We start from the raw sequence: 12,189 nt of genomic DNA, 5'->3' as shown, positions 1-12,189 counted from the left end.
CAAATGCAAATCATGTCACCGGCCACTGTGGACATCTTAGTGCTGTGAGCAGAGCACAGTGTCAGTAAATAAACCTGGAATTGTTGAAGAATATGAAAGAAACTGCACTTGCAGTTAGTTAATTCATTTGAAGACAAACATCAGGTTACTAGTACTAATACCTTACATTGGATACATTTAATCTCCCAATAACCCTTCACCCATTTAATGATACAAAAGTGAGACTCAGAGAGGTTAACTGTACTGAAGGGCAGAAAATATTTGCAAATGGTATGACTGAGTATATAACATAAAATAGTGAAATATATAAATAGCTCATACAACTCAACATCAAAAAACAAACAACCCAATTAAAAAACGGGCAGAAGACCTGAATAGACATTTTTTCCAAAGATATACAGATGGCCAGCAGGCATATGAAAAGATGCTCAACATCACTAATCAACAGAGAAATGCAAATTAAAACCACAGTGAGGTATTACCTCACACCTGTCGGAATGGCTATCATCGAAAAGTCTACAAATAACAAATGTTGGTGAGGATGTAGAGAAAAGGGAATCCTTTTAGACTGTTGTTGAGGATGTAGAGAAAAGGGAATCCTTTTAGACTGTTGGTGGGAATGTACATTAGTGCAGCCACTATGGAGAACAATATGGAGGTTCCTTAAAAAACTAAAAGTAGAACTACCTATGATCCAGCAATCCCACTCCTGGGTATGTAACTGAAGAAAACAAAAACACTAATTCAAAAAGATGCATGCACCCCCATGTTTGAAGCATTACTGTTTACAATAGCCAAGATACGGAAGCAACTTAAATGTCCATAAGACAGAGACATGGATAAAGAAGATGTGGTACATATATACAGTGGAATATTACTCAGCCATAAAAAAGAATGAAATTTTGCCATTTGCAGCAACATGGATGGACCCGGAGGGTATTATGCTAAGTGACAAAAGTCAGACAGAGAAAGACAAATACTGTATATTGTCACTTATATGTGGAATCTAAACAATAAAACAAGTGAATGAATATAACAAAACAGAATAGATTCACAGATATAGAGAACAAACTAGTGGTTACCAGTGGGGAGAGGAAAGGGGGAAGGGCAAATATGGTTAGGGGATTTATAGATACAAACTACTATGTATAAATAAATAAACTACAAGTATATATTGTACAGCACAGGGAATACAGCCCTTATTTTACAATAACTTTAAATGGAGTATACTGTACAAAACTACTGAATCACTATGTTGTACACCTGCAACTAATGTAATATTGCAAATCAACTATACTTCAGTTAAAAAAGAGAGGTTAACTGTAGAATAATTGACATGTAAGATGTTGGGGGGTCAGATTAAACTGGAAAGAGAAAATTAAAATGTATGTAGAAGCTGGCGGGGATGAAATGGCTCTCTTTATATAAGACCCCATCATGGCCAAGAAATGCACAGCTGACCGCTACTGCTCTGTGTATGTCCAACACAGCTACCCAAGAAGGGGTGGTCCCCGTACTTCAAAGTACGAAGAAAAAGATCCAAGACTGAATCCTGGGGCCTCCCACTCTATCCGCCCCCGCCCCGCTTCTCCCGCTCCCTGCACCTCTCACCTAACTCACCAGTAAACAGATGGAGTAAGTGGGGTGTTTTCTAGTCCGAGTGTTAAAAGCACACCACCCCAAAGCTAATCCGACAAAGCAAACATGTAATCACTATTTGTATTCATTTCAGTGGAGGAAACCACGGTCCAGTAGCTGGACGTACTCCAGTAGAGGCTGAGGGGCCCTGTCCAGGGTGCTGCAGTAGAGGTTCCTCACTTAAGAAGGAAAATCTGGCACTCCCTTGGCCCTGTCCTAGGAAAGGGCCCTCAGAGGTCCATGCCTCCTCTGAGGGTCACAGGCCTCCCGGTCCGTCACACCCTCTGACCCAGTAACTCCACACCTGGGACTTGATCGTGGAGGAAGAATCCGAAAGGTAAATAGAGATGCACAAATATCAATCACCTTCTCTAACACGGAAAATCCACAGGTAATGCAAACGCCCACCCAGCAACAGGGGCTAAACAGGGGAGCAGCAAGGCGACGCTCTTCTGCTCAGAGCACTCTGGGGCGTGTGGTCAGTGCCTGGACAGGAAAGAGACGGGATCGGGGGCCCAGGGGAGCCCATCACAGCAGGTGTGCAGGAGGGTGGGCTTCTTCTTGGACACGTGGCGACACAGTTCAGAGACGGACTGGATACGGTCTTGTGAATGATGGTCTGTAACAACGCTAGGAAAGCAGAAATGGAGGATGCAGGAGCCAACGTCACATCCCTACCAACCCCGTCACCGCCAGGGTCCTCCCTAGAGCCTCTGAGACCTGCTGTGAGCTTCACACACACTAACTCCTTCATCAGAAGGCGTGGAGAGAGGAAGGTGCTTTGTGTCGTGCGCCTAGAAAGTGGCCGAGGGACTTCCCTGTGGTCCAGTGGTAAAGAATCCGCCTTCCAATGCAGGGGACACGGGTTCGATCCCTGGTTGGGGAACTAAGATCCCACGTGCCGTGGGGCAACTAAGCCCACGCGCCGCAACTACTGAGCCCGCGTGCCTCCACTAGAGAGCCCGAGTGCCGCCAACTACAAAGCCCACATGCTCTGAAGCCTGCACACCACAACTAGAGAGAGAAAACCCACATGCCACAACTAGAGAGATGCCGCACGTCAAAATGAAAGATCCCGCGTACCTCAACAAAGAGATCCCTGTGTGCTGCAACTAAGACCCGACGCAGCAAATACATAACTGTATGATCTTAATTACATAAAAATGGATGCTTAGTTGTGTTTAAATACACAAACGAGACCTAGAAGGACACATCAAATGGTAAACTGCTTGTGATGATGGATGACTTTGTTTTTTGCTTCTTGTGTTCTTTGGTTTCCTATTATGCACATGTTAACTTTTAAGAAATAAATGTTATTTTGAAAACCTTAAAAAAAAAAATAGAAAGTGGCTAAGTGGGACCCCAGAGAGTTCGACCTTCTGCCCCTCCTGCACACGTGCGCACACGGGGTGAGGAGCCCCTGGAAGAGCTGTCCCGGGGGGCTGTGCACCCGCCTCCCCGTGGCGTGGTGACACATAGACAGATGTACCTTCCGCTGTCCTCTCGTGTCCAAACAGAATGTCCGCTTCTGGGGGTCTAGAGACAGGGACTGAGTGACAAGTGGGCCATTCTAGGAAAAAATTAATTGATGCTATAAAAATGGGCCCGTTTCCCCCCCCCCCCATGATGCTTTGCAGAGAAGTTAGGATGGGGAGGGGGTGTGGTCTGGACTCTGACACCCAGTCTGTTTCTCCAGGCTGGCACAGCCTCAAGGGGAGACTGGACCCTTCACGACTATCTCCTTGTCCGCTAGACAAACATTTGCTATCTGCTGGGCTAAAATCCACCTTATCAGTCTGTTAGGAGGAAGAGCAAAGAAGCCAGCAGATGAATCTCCCTAAGAAAGTCCCAAGTACACCATTCACGCACACGTCACTCTTATCTTTCAAGAAAACAAAGACACCCTCCCCTCCCACATGTCCGTTTACCAGGTGCATTTAGACCTTCATTAAAGGGAAAGCAAGGAGAATCAGGAAATCTCTGAAAACAACAACTATAAAGAAAGATTGAAAAAGTGGTAGAAATGGGTCCAGTTCTGACATTTGAGGGGAAGGTCCCCATCCCCAACGTTTTGTTTGCCGTCAAGCACTCAGTTTTGAGGGGCAATGGCCTCGCAGCAAAGAAGAAGGATGGCCATAAGCGGGCCCAGCTCGGAGCCCTGGACCCCGAGCACAGCAGCTGAGCAGGGGACGCAGCCACGGCTGGCAGAGAACGGAGCGCCGCAGAAGGACAGCGACCCACAAACGGCTCAGGCCCGGCCCATCTGCCGTAAACACCGGGTCCAAAGGCCACAGGTGCAGACAGCACTAAAAAGTAAAAATGACACGCAGGCAGAGGCCACTCGATAGAACAGGAGGAAGCAAAATCTAGGACTGGTTTCCAATCAACAAACGGGCTGACAACACTCTATTCATCTTTAGCACCTGTTGTTTCTTCCTCTCTCTGGTTCACCATGAATGAAACAGTTTTATTTATAAAAGATGTGTGTGTACCCAGGACCGGCCTTTCGCCTATTGTGAACGAGGCAAAGTTTATCTTGGGTGCCCTCTCCGGCCAGCTGGCCGCTGCCGCGTCCTCTCTGTCCCAGCAGGTGTCAGGGCCCCCTTCCTGCAGCCAAGACCCTGCTCAGAGGCTCCGCTCATTCTCCCGATGTCACAAATGTTTCTTCAACACCTAGAATGCAAAGCACCGTGCTAAACAAGAGGTGAGAGTTTGAAAAAGCTGTGAAATTCAGCCATATTGCTGGCACGCAGGTGAGGGACGCAAACACAGACACTGAGGAGCCAAGTACAGACATTTCAGTGTTCTGCCAAAGTGCGAGACAACGGCCAGGAAACTACGGAGGCAGGAGGGTCCATCCCACATGGCGAGATTTGAAAAACCCTAGGGAAGGAGCAGAATGTGAACTCTGGCTTGAAGATGGGAAGGACTGGGTAGGATGTTGATTGGCAGAAAAGAGGAGGAAGGACACCCCCGTGGAGGGAAGAGGATAAGCAATGGTGTGGAATTGGGAGGGTTTAGCGAGTGGTAGAGAGGCGGCAGACCACATGTCATTTTGAATTCTGGATCCACCAGAGCCTAGCTGTTTGAACTCAGAAAATTAATTAGCCTCTCTGAGCCTTGATTCCTCATCTGCAAAATTAAAATGTGCTCAACACATAATTACTGAGGATCTTATAAGGGGCAAGCCCTGACTTGGCGTTAGGACATCATTAAATTAAGGGCATCTTCCTCAGAGGGTTTATACAGTGTTGAAGAACATATATGCGAAGAATTTAGCACAGTATCTAGCAACGAGTGGTCTCAGCAAGTAGCTGCTGATGCCTGTGGGGATGGTGATGGAGGTGGTGAATGGCTGGGGGGCGAGGATCCCAAACTTAAAGATCCTGAATCAGTGATCAATCTACCTCCCAAGAGGCCCCTGGATTGGTCCCCAGCTCAGTGGAGCCACGAGGTACACGATCCACTCCAGGCATACACTCATCCCACTACAGGAATCCTCCCAGGACCATCTCCCTCACTGGTGGGTAAACAAGAAGGGAAGACGCAGGGGCGAGGGGCTGAGTGTGCATCGAGAGAGAAGGGCTTCCCGTGGGGACCTCCTGCTACCCAGGGAATTGCATCTCCTCTCCTCTTTTGTCTCCCGTTCTGTGAAATCTCCATCTTCTGCTGAGATAAAGGTTAGCTTGGGATGCCTCTAATCTTTCTGTCTTCCCTTTCCATCTTCCCGTTCAGTCGAGAAAAAAAAACAGTGAAGTTCACTTCTCAGGGCTGTCCATGTCTTCCCTTTGGTGTTTGTGAAGGTAATAAGATCCCTCAGGTTTCATCCTCTACACACCTTGCTCAAATGCGAGGGTCAGGTTGTCTGGTCTCTTTCTCTGGCTTCTACACTCAACGTTTTAAAAACATGGCACAATGTTATATATGATTCTTTCTAGCTTCTCTCTTTCTTTAACTTATTTTTCTGTAATTTTTATACTTCACTCTATTATCTTATTGTGAATATCCTCAATGATAATTTTAAAGATCCATTTTTAATATTTTCTTCAAGAAGAGGCCGCCAACTGGTTTTTGGCTACTTGGTTTCCTCATCTATAGAATGTGGACATAATAGTGTCTACCTAAGGGGATGTGAAGCTCTAAAGAGATAAGAATTGTAAACCATTGTGTGTGATCCCAGATTAATAATAAAACCACACAACAGACTAGGGTAAATACTAGCAATACTGTATCTCTCTAGACTAATAGTAAGTTACTGAATAAAAGAGATCAAAAAAGATAAGTGCTACCACTTGGCAACCATCATGGTAATAAGGGATACAGGCAAGAATCATCAATAGATGTTAAAACCAGTGAGATGAAAAATGAGATAGGAAACAGAATCTTTACATAGTCTCAAAACATCTCCCCAGGAGGTATTAACACTTAAAAAGGGAAAAACAGTAGCCGCCGCTGTGAAGAACACCTTACCCACTTAAACCAAGCAGTAATGAGGCAAATCAGCATCCCCGCCTCCTGACACAATACCCTGAGAAGAACACAGCACCCCTTCTATGGTTTTCCTGCCAAAAATGGACCCCTTGAATCAAATCACGAGGAACCATCGGACAAGCCCAAACCGAGGGATGTTTTACACAATAACTGGCCCCTACTCTTCAAACGTGTGAGGGCCAGGAAAGATAAAGACTGGGGGAGTGTTCCTGATTAAAAGACACTAAAGACACACGACAGTTTAATACATAACCCTGGGTTGGATCCTGCACAATTTTTTTTTTTTTTTTTTTTTTTGCCGTAATGGACATTATCTGGATAACTGGCAAGTTTTGAGTAAAGTTCGTGGATTGGATCCCTATTAATTGCATGTTTTTGATCTGGCATCGTGGGAAGATCAGATAACATCCGTGTTTTGGAATACACACTACGGTAGTCAGCGGGAAAGGGGGTCATGTCTAGATCTTACCACAAACGTTTCATGAAAAAATAATTTGTGTACATGTGCGCGCGCGTACGCATAAATACAGAAAGAGAGAAAGAGAAAGCAAATTCGGTAAAACGTTCACAACTGGAAAATCTTGATGACGGGTATTCAGGAATTCTTCATACTTAGAGCTTTTTCTGAGTTTGACATTGTTTCAAAATAAAAAGTTTTGAAACGTGAGCACTAAAGCAAGTCCTCCTTAGAGACAGGTCTGTTTCAGAGACAGTGCACTGGGATTTTAATCCCAACTCCAGCACTTTCTAGTTCTATGGTCTTGAAAATGTTCCTTACTTCTCTAAAAGTCTCAGTTTTGTCACCTGTACAAAGGAGATTATAATAACAACCTTGGAGGGCTCTGAGAGAATTAAATGAAATAATACAGCAAAATGAGATCCATGCCTGACACAAGACCGGGCTGGGATATTTGTTGAAAGAATGAACGGCAGGAACGGAAGGAATTTGAGGCATTCGCAGCCGTGGAGCAAATGCGCCTCTCATTCCTTCTCTGGCTTCACAACATCCTAATATTTAACAGATACAGAGCAGGTACCGCCAGTGGTGCAGATGAAGGGGGGGGAAGGAAGACAAAACGAGGTGTGATCCCCAAAACTCATCACTTAGCAGAAGACACCGAGCAGAGCTGTGGGAGAAGACAGCAAGCAAAGTCCGTCTTCCCATGGCTGTCCCTCTTAGCGTTTTGAGAACCTTAACGCTAACCCATCCTTTGATGTTTCTACCACTTCTCTATAGTTTCCATCACAATAAGAATATCAACTCCTGTTTCATTTTTAACCAAAACGTTAGCTAAAAACAAAACAAACTCAGTAACAGGGTCCTACTGTAGAGCACAGGGAACGATATTCAATATCCTGTGATGAACCATCACGGAAAAGAATCTGGAAAAGCCTGCATATAGGTGCATAACTGAATCACTCCGCTGTACAGCAGAGATTAACACAGTGCTGTAAATCAGCTATACTCCAACAAAAAATATTTTTAAATATTAAACAGAAAAAAAATAAAATAAAAACAAAACAAGCTCAATCCTATAGATATATTTTAATGCTCACTCTTTTCTGTAAGATAAAAGTATAAATATATACATGTTTGAAAAAAAACAGTCTTTCAGGATCTTCCCAGTATTCAAAGCAACTTACAACCCATAACTTTAAGAAGTGACCTGTTCCAGGGCCAGTTACTATTTTAACCAGTTTGTATGTTATGACCTCAGAACCATAATTATGTTTATGCCTCTTGAACAAGCTGATGAAAAGAAACATTTGCTTAAGGCTCCCATCAATGAATGCAGAGCTTAGACTAGTCTTTAGCTTATACAAACGTTATGCTTATTAATTCAGAATATTCATTCAGTTATTGGAATAGAACGACAAAAGTGTACAGTGAAAGACTGATTCTCTATTATACATATTAGCTTTGCACAAAAACCCTTGGGCTCGGGAAATGTCCCACTCTGAGGATTCATATGCCTCTTTGAATTTTTTAAACTGTGATTTAGGTATCAAACCTATCTCACCAATGCTCGTCAATGCACAGATAGACTATAAATGATCAACATAAGTCCACCCTGATGAAGAACTCTCCAGCTGAATTTCAGCTTAAGAAATTCTGAAACTGCCGATGGGCGGACCATGCCAACAGTCACAGCATCCTTTCATTAAAAGCCAGCGATATGACTCATCCCACCTGTTTCCTTGATCCTACTCTATTCCTATTTCGGTCAGAATTCTCTCTGGAGGATTTAAACTTTTATGAAAACAAACAGCAAATATTTATTCAAATTGATTACTATTATTTCACACCCTGAAAACTACATTTCCTACTATAAAATTACATTTATCTCCATTAATTTTAACAAGCCAAGGGTTATTATTCAAAGTGATAATCACAGTGGTAACTGTAGTTGGTGGAAGGGCTGGTAGCTAAAGCTACCACATATATAGTTAAAAATACATATATTCTTATTATATATATATATATATATAAAATCCTTATTTAAATTTCCTACAGACCCATGAAAGTGGTTTTTTCAAAATTTGCTTACTTAGATACACGGCAATGAGATGTTCACGTCCCAGTGAGTGTATCACACAGAACAAAATATAACAAACGCAGGGAGAGCGGAATGGCGAGGGGAGGGGCTGGGGAAGGGGTGGAGGCTCTGCGTTTATGGCGGGGTCTGGACGACAGATGACTAACCGCTCAGCTCTCTGGACTTTTGAGTGCGGCGTGGAGCCGGCAAGGAGACGTCTGCAGAAGCCACATATTTGGGCAGCAATCTGCTCCCACTTAAAGAGTTCCACTGGTGGGATATGCAGGCTGTATATTCTAGTGCCATATTTGTCAATCAGTCCAGCCACTAGTCAGTCGGTTGTGTGGACAAGAGGCAAGGTAAAGAAAGAAAAGAATATTCTAACTGTGCTGTCTGCCTAGATGAGGCGAAGTGTTTTATTTTAAACAAAACATAGAATGCATCAACGTGAACAGAGGAACCTTCACAGACCACAGGGTCAGCGACTCCGATTTCTCCCTCCCACTCTGCTCTTCGGGAAGGATTCTGGGGTGGAAATAAGCCTAGCAGAACAAGACCCTACTCGTGGCTTCATGACAGGTCAAAGCGAACACGATCTGAGACGGGGCCCCCTCTCGAAGGTCAGTGGGTGTGAAAGCCAACAGGGACCCCGCAGCGCCACTCAGGCCAGCAGTGGTGGTTTCCTGGGGGCCAGAAATCTGTACCTGAAGGTGTTCTTGGGGTGATGTAGGGTAAGAGTTTGGGGCTCAGGAGTCTGTCCAGGAGCCTTGAGCAGGAGTGAAGCAGATCCCAGGACACGGGGTGCTGACTGTGGTCCCCCCAAGATAAAATGAGAGCTTGACAAAGTGAACCTGCAGGCAGCCAGCTGAAGTCTTAACCTCCAAGTGGATGTTTTTGTGTGAAATCCTACCATCTCTTCACCAAACCACTCACATCAGCCTGTTACATGAAGCCTTCGGTGTCTCTCCTTCCGCTACACACAGGACTCACACCGAGAAGTGAAGTGACTGGGAGTTCAAGGGCACTTTGACTGGGACCAGATGAATTGTAGCGGTTGCCTGGGAAACCTCTGAAGACAACAGTACTTGATATGTCAAATATCTAGAGTCGACATGAGCCAAAGTCATTTAGAAGGTAAACCCAAGAAAGCCAATGGCATAAGACGGACACTTGGCTTATGATAGCAGCTCCAATTTCATATGTGCTCAGGAACTGTGGAGAAGAGAAAAGCATTTTGCAATCCTAATTAGCCGATAAGAATGATCATCTTAAATGCTAACTTCCAGATTACAGGAGAAAACTCAGTATACAGAGATTGAGATTCCCTCAACATTTACGCCTAGACCATTAAACTCGGGTTTTATAATAACCCTGTGATGAAATAGACCATGTTTTCATAAAATTGTCCCTCTAAATTCTTTGGGATTCTGTTCCAGGCTAGTCTGTCTTATTCTTTCTGGATTTCCAGCGTAAAACGTTTGTCAAATATTGCGTATTACATGTGGGCTTTTTTTTTTAAGAACATCAAATGTTTGCTGTAGTCATTTTGAGGAGAAAAAATTTAACACGTAGAACAATGTGCTATCATTTTCATCAAGGAAATGTGGATTTAATGGAAACCTTTCCAAAGCTGCATTTTGTGTCATATGCTGAGTTTGAAAGGGGTTGTTCCATGAGTCTGAATTACGATTATTTTCAATATTTTTCAACAGAAAAATCACCCTGAAAAGCTTTATAATGAAAATGTGTGCACATTACTGGTATTTGCATTCACAGAGTCTTTTGTAACAAAATCAATCAAAAGTAAAATCACAGTGCAAACACCTCTGATAAGGAAATCAAACTTTGTCCTTACACCTCAACACTTTCACAGTGAGAGGGTTATTTAGAGACTGGCATGTTTGGGCCTTTTAACAATTTATTTTAGAGGTGTATGAGTTCGGGGGAGGTTGCTGTCCAAAAAGTACCACTTTCATACAGACATTTTCACTTCAGATTTTTAGACATCTGGTCAGAAAGGCTTCTGAGTCCATTGCTCTGCGCTGCCCTCTGCTGGTGATGTCCTGTTAAGTGGTCTCAGGCCTCTACCCACCCACATTACCACCTGAATTCACACTTACGTTGTTTAAGCGGCCCCATTTCTGATGGTAACGTACAAAGCTGTATTTTAATTTAAAATGTTTAAAGAAATAATTAAGGTAAAACTTTTTTTTATAAGTTCAGGGTCTATGAATTTAAGTTTTATTGCACGTTGCAAGTAAAGCTTTTCCCAGAAAACGTACACAGTCCCAAGTAACACACTAATGACAAACTGAGGACACATTTTCCTCTAAAAAAAAAAAAAAATGGTTATAAAGTTGGTAAAGAAAACAGTGTTACCGTGAACTTATTTAATCGAGGAAGATTTTATGAGGAATGTCATCATTTTACCTCAACTGCACCACCATGTCTTACAGGAGAATCACTGCTTTTGTGTTACATTCTATGTTGACCTAAAGAAGTCATTGCAATTAATTTGAAAGCAATTTATCTGAAATAGAAAGATCAAGGCTCCAAGCGGTATAGGACAAATGCATCCCACCAATTGTTCAAAAACCAAACCAAAGTCGACCACATCACAACGCCTGCAAGATAACTTCTACTTGCGTCCTAACTGCTTTGCTTTACACACCGTCAGGAGACAAAAAACCCGACACAGTCCTGAGAACCAACAGCTTGACCTTTAAGCCTGCTGCAAAGACAATCTTGTTACAGGGCTAATGTTATGTGTATATAACCTGCCAACAAGTAACAGTGTTACAGATGCTTTGCTTCAGAAATGCATCCAGAAGCCCAAATAACCGCGACGTGACCCTGTGAACTTCAAAGTACCCGCTGGCGAGTTCTAAATGCTGCTCATTTCTAGCAACCGAAATTAACTGGGGATTAAAAATTTTAAAAAAAAGCTCTTATTGCTCCAGGGAAGCTCCGTAATGTTCGACTCCTTGGCGCCCGGACTCCAGCAAAGAAACATACAGAGTGCGGATGGCGCAGGTCCCCCAGAGTGACAAGCAAATAGCTCCAGCAGGAGACATGCCTTCAGGTTTGATGCTTATGATACGTAAGCAACTGATGTACTTCTCATCTGAGCACCGTAAAAGTGATTTTTAAAGAATCCTAAATAGAAAACGAGTCAGTCCCAGTACAACTATAAACCTAAAAGGAATTCCATACTAGACAAGTAACATTGGCAGCGTTAAACCCACTGACGTTTTAGGAGACGGGCCTGCCGGACACCACAATCCCTCCGGTCCCCTACCCCGTGCACGTGTGCTCTGAAACGGCCCCTGGGGACCGCCACCGTCACAGGGGGCCAGGGCTACAGGCCGGCCCTCAGGCCCGCGAGGGGGAAGGGCAGGAGCAGGACCCTCCTCAGCCCCGCACCCAGCACCCCGCACCCACACATCCATCCTGCATCGGCCTCTGTGGGTTTCTCCCCAAGTTCAACACCGTGTGACGTCATGAAATAACTTGAATCTACTTT

The 12,189-nt window shown here is 44.0% G+C and overlaps 1 protein-coding gene across 3 annotated transcripts in view; it reads right to left on the bottom strand.

Annotated features, from left to right (window-relative positions):
- The window catches only part of ST18 (ST18 C2H2C-type zinc finger transcription factor), a 372,885-nt gene that overhangs the window by 234,104 nt on the left and 126,592 nt on the right, over positions 1 to 12,189 (bottom strand). The window lies entirely within an intron of this gene.

Source organism: Balaenoptera borealis (genome assembly GCF_965194805.1).
Source record: "Balaenoptera borealis genome assembly, chromosome: 17".
Lineage (NCBI taxonomy): Eukaryota > Metazoa > Chordata > Mammalia > Artiodactyla > Balaenopteridae > Balaenoptera > Balaenoptera borealis.
The sequence above is the reverse complement of the archived record's forward strand: the minus strand, read 5'-3'. Positions and strand labels throughout refer to the sequence as shown.